Below are 12,757 nucleotides of genomic sequence, written 5' to 3' on the forward strand. Positions count from 1 at the left end.
GTCCATGTGTAGAGTCGTCTCTTGTGTTGCTGGAAAAGCGTGTTTGTGATGACCAGCTTGTTCTCTTGACAGAACTCTATTAGCCTTTGCCCTGCTTCGTTTTGATCTCCAAGGCCAAACTTGCCAGTTGTTCCTTTTATCTCTTGCCTCCCTACTTTAGCATTCCAATCCCCTATAATGAGAAGAACATCCTTCTTTGGTGTCACTTCTATAAGGTGTTGTAAGTCTTCATAGAATTGGTCAATTTCAGTTGTTGTTTTAGTATGCTTTAAAAAAAATATGCCACCACTCTATTTTTGCCATGGTTTACTTTTTTCTTTTTGACCTGTTATTGAGGAACAGCGGCAAGATGAAGGAGAGTTTGCCAACACAGGAAATGTGACTAGTCTAGATGAGCTGCCTCAAGCAAGTTTCAGAAAGTGTCCTCATTTTCTTGCCTTCCATGTTTGAAAGCCATCAACCAAATGGCAAGGGGACAGGTGCCACTTTCTCTTTTTGACTTCAGGAATGAAAATGTCTAAAGGCAACGGGATGCAGGTATGTGGGTAAGAGAACATCACGTCTTTTATACCTCCAGTTTCCTTGCGAGAAGGGAGTCATGGAGACTTGTGGCGCCATTTTCAATAAACTGATTATTTGCAAGTGTAGCCTCAGCAAGCATGCACATCCTCTCTTCCACAAGCAGGATTCACCCCCAAGAAATAACGTCACTCCAGCACCCCAATAACTCAGCAAGCTATTTCCCACACTCCCACACTTGCATGGTGAGTTCCCGCCCCGCCCCCCGTGGGGAAAAAACACACATGACACAATTATTTAAGGTTAATGGGCTAAATAAGGCCACAACTTTATTGGTTACAGGTGATGAACGGTATTGGCTTAGGCATTGGTCCTAACCGACTATCTGGCTTCAGCCGTCCACTTGAAGTCCGGGAAGCGTTAACCACCAGTAGGGGGAGTTCTGCTGATGGACATCAACTAGGAACTCCCCCGGGGTCACCGCTTGGGGGCGTGCCTTATGCCATCACCTCCATAGGCTTTGGACAGGGCCACGCCCCCCGAAATCCTCTATCAGACTACCCTTCAATATGTGGGGCAGGTGATGGCGCTTCCTCCCCTCTTCCATCTACATAACAATACCAATACCAATGCCTAACTGCCAATACCAAGAAAGTTGTGACGATTTGCTACGAGGGAGGCAAAAAACCAAGTGGTGAGAGGTGAGGATGATGGAAACTTATTCTGGTTGTTGGAGTAGCCTTCAAAGAACCTCACTCAGGACTCTGTTGCCCACCATCAAGTGCCAGGCTAAGGGAGACAGAGTGGCGCTGTGGGTTAAACCACAGAGCCTAGGACTTGCTGATCAGAAGGTCGGCAGTTCAAATCCCCGTGACGGGGTGAGCTCCCGTTGCTCGGTCCCTGCTCCTGCCAACCTAGCAGTTTAAAAGCACATCAAAGTGCAAGTACCGCTCCGGCGGGAAGGTAAACGGCGTTTCCATGCGCTACTCTGGTTCGCCAGAAGTGACCCGGAAGCTGTACGCCGGCTCCCTCGGCCAATAAAGTGAGATGAGCGCCGCAACCCCAGAGTCGGCCACGACTGGACCTAATGGTCAGGGGTCCCTTTATCCTTTACCTATTCTCTGGCTGGCCTCTGTTATTTTCTCCTACCAATAGGGAACCCACGTAAGGACTCTATACGGGCTCTTGGATACCCCATAAGGGAAAAGGGGCAGATTTTGTTTACAGCAGTGGCACAAAACACTCCACATACATACATGGAGGCAGACAGCACCCTCTCTTTCTCTCCTTTCCTCATGCGTATACCTCACTCTTACAAACCCTGCGAGGTGAGCAGTTCCTGCAGATCAAGAGTACTAAGGCTCCATAATACAGGCCTAATCAGCAGGCTCACTCTGGATAAAAACCTGAGGGGCTGTTGTTTTTCCATTCACCGACCCAGCAGCGTTCAGCAGCAGTAACCTTCAATGCAGAGGGACTGTCACCAGGGGAAACCAGGGTCACTGACTTCAGGGACAACCCAGGGAGGAGCCAAGACATGACAGAAGTCCCTTTCTCTGCAGCAGTGACCAAGCTGTCTCCCACTGGAGTATCTCCTTCTGCCTCCCATTGCTAAAATGTTGTTGTTGTTTAGTCGTTTAGTCGTGTCCGACTCTTCGTGACCCCATGGACCAGAGCACGCCAGGCACCTCTGTCCTCCACTACTTCCCGCAGTTTGGTCAAACTCATGCTGGTAACCTCGAAAACACTATCCAACCATCTCGTCCTCTGTCGCCCCCTTCTCCTTGTGCCCTCCATCTTTCCCAGCATCAGTGTCTTCTCCAGGGAGTCTTCTCTTCTCATGAGGTGGCCAAAGTACTGGAGCCTCAGCTTCACAATCTGTCCTTCCAGTGAGCACTCAGGGCTGATTCCCTTTAGAATGGATGCATTTGATCTTCTTGCAGTCCATGGGACTCTCAAGAGTCTCCTCCAGCACCATATTTCAAAAGCATAAATTCTTCGGCGATCCGCCTTCTTTATGGTCCAGCTCTCACTTCTCACTTCCGTACATCACTAATTGCTAAAATAGCCCTCCCTAATTCCCTTCATCTCCATGCCAAGGGTGAACTTTGGCAATGTTCAGTAAAGTGGCATCCTGAGCAAGGCCAACATTTGGCGCTCCCAAGTGGGCCTTCTCAATTATGGATCTCCTCAATTTTGAGCCCTGTGCAGGGGAACTGCCCACACTGCCTTAAATCTGACGCAGCTCCTTGCTCCCTCTCAAACACTTCTCTGCTGCTTACAGTGAATGGCCTCAAGCAGCAGGCAACACTATCCGGACCCGGCAAGATTGGTAAAGAACAAGCGTTTTATAGGCGTTGTCTATGCGATATAAAACTGTGACACCAGGTGGCGCTGTGGAATCCCACATTTCTCTACTGGATTTCCCTGCATGAGTTTACAGCGCGTTTCACTGAATTGCTTCTTTGACATGTGTAGATCCAGCCTCTATCTATCCCAATGATGGCAAAAGCCACCAATATCGACTTTTCCTCCTGAAAGAATTCACAGGAAGCTGGTGCTCTTACCAGAATAGGCCCTCCAAACTTACAGCCATAGTAACTGTAGTTTGTTAAGCGTGCGGGATGTTGTTTGGGGAGCCCAGTTCCCCCCACAGACTTCCAGTTCCCAGAATAGGGCAGTGAAGTGAATAGATGTTGATTACCAACTCAGAGGAAGGGACTTGGGTGGCGCTATGGGTTAAACCACAGAGCCTAGGACTTGCCGATCAGAAGGTTGGCGGTTCGGATCCCCACGACGGGGTGAGCTCCCGTTGCTCGGTCCCTGCTCCTGCCAACCTAGCAGTTTGAAAGCACATCAAAGTGCAAGTAGATAAATAGGTACCGCTCCAGCGGAAAGGTAAACAGTGTTTCCGTGTGCTGCTCTGCTTCGCCAGAAGTGGCTTAGTCATGCTGGCCACATGACCCAGAAGCTGTACGCCGGCTCCCTCAGGCAGTAAAACGAGATGAGCGCCACAACCCCAGAGTTGGCCATGACTGGACCTAATGGTCAGGGGTCCCTTTACCTTTACCTTTTGACCAACTCAGAACTCTTAACAAACTACAGCTCCCGTGATTTCGGGAAGGCATGACTGCTTAAAGTACAGTGGTACCTCGGGTTAAGAACTTAATTCGTTCTGGAGGTACGTCCTTAACCTGAAACTGTTCTTAACCTGAAGCAGCACTTAAGCTAATGGGGCCTCCTGCTGATGCCGCACTGCCAGAGCACGATTTCTGTTCTCATCCTGAAGCAAAATTCTTAACCCGAGGTACTATTTCTGGGTTAGCGGAGTCTGTAACCTGAAGCGTCTGTAACCTGAGGTACCACTGTAGTTCAAGAGTGCTTTAAATCATGGGCCGGCAAACTAAGGTTTGCGGGCCGGATCAGGCCCAATAGCCCTCTGGATCCGGCCCACGGATAGTCCTGGAATCGCCGCTTGGCTCGGCGTGATTGTTCAGGCTGCGCCATTTTTTTGCAATTTTTTCAGGCACCATCCCCCCCCCCCCTTAGACACACCACGACGGTGCCTCCTCCCTCCTCCTGGCTTCTCCCTGCCCTGCAAAGGAAGCGAGCTGGGCTTTGATTGGTGCCAGCCAATCCTAAGGCTCGCTGCCCGTGTGCTGAGGCGCAGCCCAGATTGCCACCCGGCCACTGGCCTCTCCATCCGTGGCCACGCTGTGGGCATCGTGGCGGGCACGTCGCAGGCCTTCGGCTGGAGCTTTGTGTGCCTGCTGGCCCCACGCCTGGAGCCTGGGAAAGCTGGCCCAGAAAGGAGAGGCGGCGGCACCACCGCCGGCTCCCAACTGCAGGCAGAGCGGCGGAGGAGGTTGGAAAGGAGGGGAGGGGAGGGGCTGGTGGAGAGAGGGGGAGAGGAAAAAGTCACCCTCCGCCATGTGCATGTGTGCGCACAGTCCGGCCCGCCACAAGGAATGAGGGGCAGTGAACCGGCCCCCTCGTAAAAACGTTTCCTGACCCCTGATTTAAATGAATACAGTGGTACCTCGGGTTAGAGACACTTCAGGTTACATACGCTTCAGGTTAGAGACTCCGCTAACCCAGAAATAGTACCTCGGGTTAAGAACTTTGCTTCAGGATGAGAACAGAAATCGTGCTCCGGTGGTGCAACAGCAGCAGGAGGCCCCATTAGCTAAAGTGGTACTTCAGGTTAAGAAAAGTTTCAGGTTAAGAACGGACCTCCGGAACAAATTAAGTTCTTAACCCGAGGTACCACTGTAGTGCGGGATGCGGGTGGCGCTGTGGGTTAAACCACAGAGCCTAGGACTTGCCGATCAGAAGGTCAGCGGTTCAAATCCCCACGACGGGGTGAGCTCCCGTTGCTCGGTCCCTGCTCCTGCCAACCTAGCAGTTCGAAAGCACGTCAAAGTGCAAGTAGATAAATAGGTACCACTCCAGCGGGAAGGTAAACGGCGTTTCCGTGCGCTGCTCTGGTTCGCCAGAAGCGGCTTAGTCCTGCTGGCCACATGACCTGGAAGCTGTACGCCGGCTCCCTCGGCCAATAAAACGAGATGAGCGCTGCAACCCCAGAGTCGGCCACGACTAGACCTAATGGTCAGGGGTCCCTTTACCTTTTTACCACTGTAATGCAGATGGGGCCCCAGGCAAGCAAAGAGTCTTAAGGGCCACTAGCCCTTCAATTTTTGCCCTTCCTTTCCTGCCAAAGTCTCTGGAAATGAAGGTGGCTCTTGCAGGTTCCAGGACTTGGAGTGGCCAGCAGAGGGAACGTGCTCTCCATCACTCGCCCTCTTCGGTTTCATAGCTGTACAAGGTAGCTCCTTTGCGCAGCGCATTATACAACCCTCAGCTATGAAGACTTGAAGGACGGCTGCAAAGTCTGAAATAACGACAGTCCGCAGCACCAGGAAAAGAGGAGCAAGGAGACTCCGATCTGCATAAATGTGACAGTGGTACCTCACAATGCAGGGATGCCAATCTAGAAACGAAAGCTATGATGCACAATCGGACAGATCATAATCGGAAAACTGGAAAGGGCCGACCACTTAACTTTGAGAAACTGTGTAGAAAAGGCTCGAGGTGACTCCTTCTCCGACACTTTTGTTAATCTCTGATAGCCCCTCACTGAAAGTGGCCGAGACGTCAGGCCTCTATCTTTGTTTTCATCATTTTGAGGGGTTTGTTTCCTTACCAGTCTTGACTGTATATGCCTCTGCTATGGATGTGTAGCGAGATGCCTGACTCATTCTATGGCTGCATCTTTTAAGGGATGGATCTTTGCTTTTGTGGGAAAACAAAATATTTGACAGGAAAGGAAAAAGAGGGAGGGGGGAAACGAATGCTGTTTCTTTCCACAGCAGGGAAGACTCTGGCCTGTGTGCCAGTGGGATGCAGACTGATGGGCAACTGCTGGCTGTTCTTTGTTTTTTAACCAGAATTGAACTGGGCAAGCCTTCAAATGCAGCATTATTTCAAATAAAGGACTGTCCTTCCAACAGGGGGTTGTCCTCTGTAAAGAAGGACACATGTCCACCCTTTTCTGGAATTGCACACACATACAAAAAGGCAAAGCGAGATCAAAATTTGAGCTTCTTCCTCAATGTTTACACTCTGATGTCCATTAAAAGAAACCTAAAACTGGGACTCAGTATCTGGATCAGATAAGGGATGGATGGGGTTTAAATATTACAGAGCAGAGGGCTATTTTATTTATTATACTATTATATTAAGTTGTTAAAAGGGGGAAAGAGATGAATGTTATAAACTGCAAAGGGTCCAGGCTAGTTTTCATGCTCACTGAAAGCAGAGAGTGCACAGGCCCAGCCACAGGAAATCTCTACAACCCCAGCTGGCTTAGCCGGCTGGGGTTTGGCCCACGGGGTCAGGCCTCTGGCACTATTATGGGATGCTGAGGCTTTATGCGACGGGGTAGGCGGGGGGTGGGTGGGAGGAAGCCAAGGAAATATTATGGGCTGGAACGGCAGCAAGGGCTTATGTGACCAGAGATGGTGCGGCGGTGCGGTATCCGTGAGGGTGGGATGGGGGGGTGTTGTTGAGGAGGCGAAAGGATGGGTGGTGGGGAGAGAGAGCGCTGTGGGATGTGTGGCGACTGCTGCTGCAGCTGGCGAGAGTATTATGGGATGGTGCCCCACGAGAGGCCAGGACTATTATGGGATGGGAGAGGATGGCAAGGCGAAGTGGAGGGGGGTGGGGTGCTGCAAATCTGAGAGTGTGCTCAGGGGGGGGGAGTATTATGGGATGCCTCGGCATTTCAGCCAGCCAGCACGCCACACACGTGACTGGGGTGGGTAGGTGGGGAGAACATTATGGGATGTGGGCCGGCCTCTCTCTCTCTCTCTGTTACTACGGGGTGTTGTGGACAAGAGGGAGGAGAGCAGGTTATTATGGGATGTCAGCGCAGACGGTGTGTCTGGCTGGGTCTGTTGGGACTGTGTCCAAGTGGCTGCCCTGCCTTCTTCCTCTCTCTCTCTCTCTCTCTCTCTCTCTCTCTCTCTCTCTTTCTTTCTCTCTAATATGCTCCCCTCTTCCTTCCTCTCCTCCTTTTTTTGCCACCACCAGCCCAGCCTCCCCCCCCCCCCGCTCTGTAATCTCCTCTGTTTCAACTGTCAGAACCTGTAAAGCAGGCATGCTATTATGGGATGGCTACTCCGTAGGTGGGGGTGGGGACGGTTGCTAGGGAATGTCTCCTGTCGGAGATATTATGGGATGTGACCAGTTTTGCAGGGTGGGGCTGCCCAGGAGGTTTATTCAGGGGCCTTCACAGCCGTGTGAAGAAAGAAGGCAGATTGCATGGAAACCCTGTGAATTAAAGGGGTGTGTGGGCATGCACACAAACACACACACACACACATATATCTATCTGTCACACAGAGTCAGGGGACAGGGGGCAAGAGGTGCTGGCAGTGCCACCCGTTTCCCCCAGCCCTGCTCTCAGCTTTATGTACAAAAGAAACATATAAGCAATTGGGTGGGGACCTCTTGCAATTAGAGGCACTTATTTAAAGGCACGGGAACAGGGGTGGTAAAATTATTGAATTATTCCTCCCCGCAGTTCAGAATCGTGCCATTTCCAGTGTGGTTTGGTGGTTATGGCGTCAAGGGACTGGGGAGCGCCAGGCCCCAATCCTCCCCACACAGCCATGAAGGTCACGGGATGAACTTGGACCACCAACTTTTCCCTCATATTCTCTCTCTGCTTTATCTGCCTCGTGGGATTGTTGTGATGCTAAAAAGGGTTGTGGGGAGAGGGGACGGCCATATATGCTGCCTTGGGGGGAGAAGGGAAAGTGAGCTGTAGGAATAAATAAGACCCTGTTGGAAAATGTCTGTACACGGAGCCGGTTTCAAACTTCTTCGGCTTTTGTCAGGAATGTTCAGGGAGAAAAATAATAATAATGAAAACTTTTTAAAATGGTTAGCCAGTTCCGGTGCTTCAGCGAAGGTTGAGGCGAGGTCATGTTCAGGAGGACGGTTCCAGAAAACCACATCCGGACTACACAGCGGAGTTCAGAAATGCCTATGTTCAAGTCAGAATGAATTTGGATTTGCCAAAAAAATAATCTCCACTTCCTGACTAACGCTTTCAAGCAAAACATACTCTCCTGGGGCTTTTCCACACACACATACACACACACAAATGCAATTTATACTTAGCAAGTATTGAGGTGCTCTCAGTCTCCGCCTCTCCCCCTGCCCCCCATTTCATCACCACTTTCAATTCTCAAATATTGGGGCTGGGTGGGTCTAGCATGCTATAGACAGAGCAGAAGAGAGTTTTACCCAGGGGGTATTATTATTATTATTATTATTTTCCTCCTTCCCACCCCCTTTTATAAACAGTAGAGGATGTGCTCCAAGACCGGAAAAGAAACTGAAAACTACAGAGAGGGGAGAGTTAACGTAACAGAGAATATTCATCATTAATATTTTTCAGTATTAATAGGAAGGAAAACAATTGTGTAGAATTCCCCTCCCTCCCATATTGAAAGGAATACATTGATCGCAGCTAATGAAGTCCCGTCCAATAGGTTCTTGTGACAAAGGTGAAACAAGAATCTTGAGAGGTCCTCAGCTTCTTAAGGAAGACTGGACCTTCGGAGAGAGCGGACCTTTTAAGGCTCAAACCAGTTGGGAAATGAATAGAGACCAGACCAGGATATACGAAAGCAAAGCGGCTATAAGCCTGATCTTTATTAAAGCTGTTGCAACAGGGTCTCCCCCCACACACACAGGAGAGAGGAGGAGGACACCAAACCATGCGTGCAAGCCCTTATATAGACTTTTGAACTGCCCACCCTGGAGCCCAAGACCACCCCCCAAAACAGCATACGTACATCAGAGAAGGGGTGGACTACAACAGAAATCTGAGTGCATTGTTTTTATCCTGTCTGCCAGGTCACCTGATTGGATTACCTGGGCATCCTGGCCACTCTTGTTATGATAACTACTCAACTCCTGGATCCAGGTCACAGGCTCGCCCTATTCATATCTTAACTGTGCCCTTGAGACAGGATTTGTGAGCAAAGAAACAATGGGGAGGATCCCCATTTCCTTCGACCTTGCAGAGAAATATTTGAGGTCAATTTGGAAGAGACAATCTCCTCCCAAGATGGCGACTTTGGCTTTCGCCTTGGCCAGAGTTGGTCTGCGGAAGGGGCCGTTGCTGGGAGGATGGCGGCAGCGACTCTTGGCGGCAGCTCATACGAGGCAAGCTTCAGCAGAAACCAGCTCTGCAGAACAGAAATATCCAGGGATTATTGAATCTACTAATGAATATAGGTTTGTGGAGAGACTTATACCTCCCTCCCGAGTACCAGTACCCCTGAAACGTGACAGTTATCCCACCCCTTCTGGATGGAGCCCACCTCAAGACCCACCTCCTGACCTTCCTTATTTTGTAAGGAGGTCGTGAATGCACAATATCCCAGTTTACACAGATACTACCCTCAGAGGGTGCAGGAAGATGACAGTCATCAGAAAGATTGAAGGCGATATTTGGGCCCTTGAAAATGAAGTGAAGGAACTCATCACACAGCTGTCTGGGTGGACGGCAGTCACCCAAGTGAATGAAGTTGCCTGCATGATTCGCGCCAAGGGATTTTTTGAGCAGGAATTTAAAAAGTGGCTGTTGGACAAAGGCTTATAAATAAATGAGAGATATTCTCACTTAAAAAAAAATTGGAAGAGACAAATGTTTCAGGACTTTTTCTGTGAGGTTTCAGACATGTGGTTTATACATTTATATATGTGCTTGCTTGGTACATTTTGGATCAGTTAATTTATATGTATAAGAACTTAACATTCTTATAACATAAGGTAAAGGTAAAGGGACCCCTGACCATTAGGTCCAGTCGTGACCGACTCTGGGGTTGCGGCACTCATCTCGCTTCATTGGCTGAGGGAGCCAGCGTACAGCTTCCGGGTCATGTGGCCAGCATGACTAAGCCGCTTCTGGCGAACCAGAGCAGCGCACGGAAACGCCGTTTACCTTCCCGTTGGAGTGGTACCTATTTATCTACTTGCACTTTGACGTGCTCTCAAACTGCTAGGTTGGCAGGAGCAGGGACCAAGCAACGGGAGCTCACCCCGTCGCGGGGATTCGAACCGCCGACCTTCTGATCGGCAAATCCTAGGCTCTGTGGTTTAACCCACAGCACCACCCGCGTCCCTTCTTATAACATAGGCTATATTATAGAATTGTAGAGTGGGAAGGGACCCTGAGTGACATCTAGTCCAACCCTCTGCAATGCTGCAATCCTGCTCACAGCTGTCCCTGGGTAGCCTCAAACCACTGACCTTCTGGTTAACAGCCAGATGCACTGACCTGTTGTGCCACTGGGGACATAGACACATTAAGGGTTTGAAACAGCAGCAAGGTCAGGATTTCCCCCTGCCGCGTTCCCAGTTGCTTTCTTACATTCCTGTACGCCCCAGAGAAAGGAAGATCATGTCTTTACCCAAGGCGCGTTATCCAATTTGTTTCCCTGCTCCCGACTCCCATTCATTGAAGCTGTCTTCTGCGCATGCTCAATCTCTGTCTCCAAAGAATACACCTCAGCCTAACCACAGATTCTGTTTTCTAATCGGTGGGGGGGGGGGGAAGCTGGCGTAAGGGAAAGCGCATCCAACAGGAGCGTTTCTCCAGAAGCTAAAGGGTGCAGGCGGATTGGGGCCAATGCCATGTGTGCGGTACATAGCTATTCCGAACTTAAAAATGGAAAGCGTAATGCTGGTGGTCAACAAAAGAGGTTGAAAGACTGTCTCAAGGCAAATCTAAAAAAATGTAGTATAAACACCAACAATTGGGAAACACTGGCCTTCGAGTGCTCCAGTTGGAGAACAGCCTTTACCAAAGGTGTCATGGGCTTTGAAGACACTTGAACTCAGGATGCAAGGGAGAAACATGCGAAGAGGAAGGCACGCTTGGCAAATCCACACCGTGATCAACTCCTGCCCAGAAACCTATGTCCCAACTGTGGAAGGACGTGTGGATCCAGAATTGGCCTCCACAGTCACTTACGGACTCATTGTTAAAACCGTGTTTATGGAAGACAATCTTACTTGGCTACGAGTCATCGCCAAAGAAGAAGCTTCAAGCACCAGTGATGAGAGTGTGCTCAGAGCCGGAGCAAACAGTAATGTGTACACAACTACAGTTTTGCAACCACATTGGACAATCCACCATCCCAACAGGTGCACTGAGGTGGGCGGGAAGGTTTTCAGAATGGGGGGGGGGGGTTGCATTTTTCCAGCAACAGAATGCTGAAAGGAAATATATTTATTTATTTTTTTGCATAGCAATGAAGGCAAAGACATTTGGACCACCTTGCAGCAACAGAACAACTATGGCACATTTCTCATGCTATAAAATGATCAATACGAAAACTCATATATTGTGCACCTGGGAAATGTCCTTCTGTGAGTTCACACAATCAATTTGATCATGACTGATGTATGGGATGCAGTTGTGGCAAGTGTCATAGACAACTGTTGGATATTGTCTGTGACAAGAATCTCTTTTTCTGGGTAAAAATGAAGGATGTATGCTTTACTTAAAAAGTAGCGACGAATAATGCAACTTTCTACACATCTTTACCATTCTGTGATTCCATCCTACCCCATAAGAAATCTTCGTTAGGAATGTATCTATATTCTTGCATTGTAAGGTAACTCCAGCACAAGAACACACACACACACACACACACACACACACACACACACACGAGAAACAGGTGTTGCATTGGGGCTGCCAATCAATTATTGGTTAATCATCTGCATTTTTAAACCAACTAATTGATTAAAACTTAATTTGCATATTAAAAATACTTGGCTACAGGTGCCTGTTTTGAAATATTGTGTAAGAGAACATACAATGTAATAGATTATTAATTTTGTGAGTTGGGAGGTCAATTAATCAATGAATGATTAATTAATTAATCAATCGACTAAAACTCATATAATTAATCAATTATCATTATAATAATAATTAATCTATTGATTAAATTTGCACAAGGGCTAAAACCAATATTTCTGAAGCATCTGAAGCACCTTTTTTTTCTCAACACAAGCGGTGTAGCAGAAATAGTCCTTAAGATCCATTTCCTCTTTTAAGATGGGGCTTGCCGCCTGCAGTTTTCATAAATGTGTGTATTGCAGTGAGATTAATCGGGGCACTTTCTTAGTCCTTTAAAAGGTTTGCTAATCAGTAAATCGACCGATCATAAACAGTTGATCATAACACCTAAAGATAAAAATATGCGATAGAATATTTACATCCCACAATTTATCTGCACTGCAATTATTTCATAACAAGCAAAGTCGGATTCGTCAAGACCAGGGAGTTATGGGGGAGCAGTCCATTCTGTTCCTGTGAATTTGCATAAATGTGCTTTAAGACACACCTGCTGTCTGGATAGGCAGTTATGGGTGACGATAGAGGGAAAGCAATGCTCTGTTTATTTGTGGATGTGGGTGCACATTTAAATGCATGCATAAGAAGAGCCAGGATGCAGCCCCACAGAGTTAAACCAGAGATTCAGCCCTGAAAAAAATACACTGTGTACCCCCCCACACACAAAAACCCCTAATTTCTCCAAAAGAACAGTGGACAGTGATTTACCAGAGACAGGCACTAGAAAATAGAGACTATCTTTGGTAAATAGTTGTGCTATATCCCTCTCACAGATCAATCCTATGTAGGTCTATT

General features: G+C 48.5%; 1 pseudogene; it reads left to right on the forward strand.

Annotated features, from left to right (window-relative positions):
* The first annotated feature begins 9,110 nt into the window (after positions 1–9,110).
* LOC144325974 (large ribosomal subunit protein mL49 pseudogene) lies at positions 9,111–9,722 on the forward strand (annotated as a pseudogene).
* Positions 9,723–12,757: the final 3,035 nt, after the last annotated feature.

The sequence above is a fragment of the Podarcis muralis genome, chromosome 17, assembly GCF_964188315.1.
Source record: "Podarcis muralis chromosome 17, rPodMur119.hap1.1, whole genome shotgun sequence".
NCBI lineage: Eukaryota > Metazoa > Chordata > Lepidosauria > Squamata > Lacertidae > Podarcis > Podarcis muralis.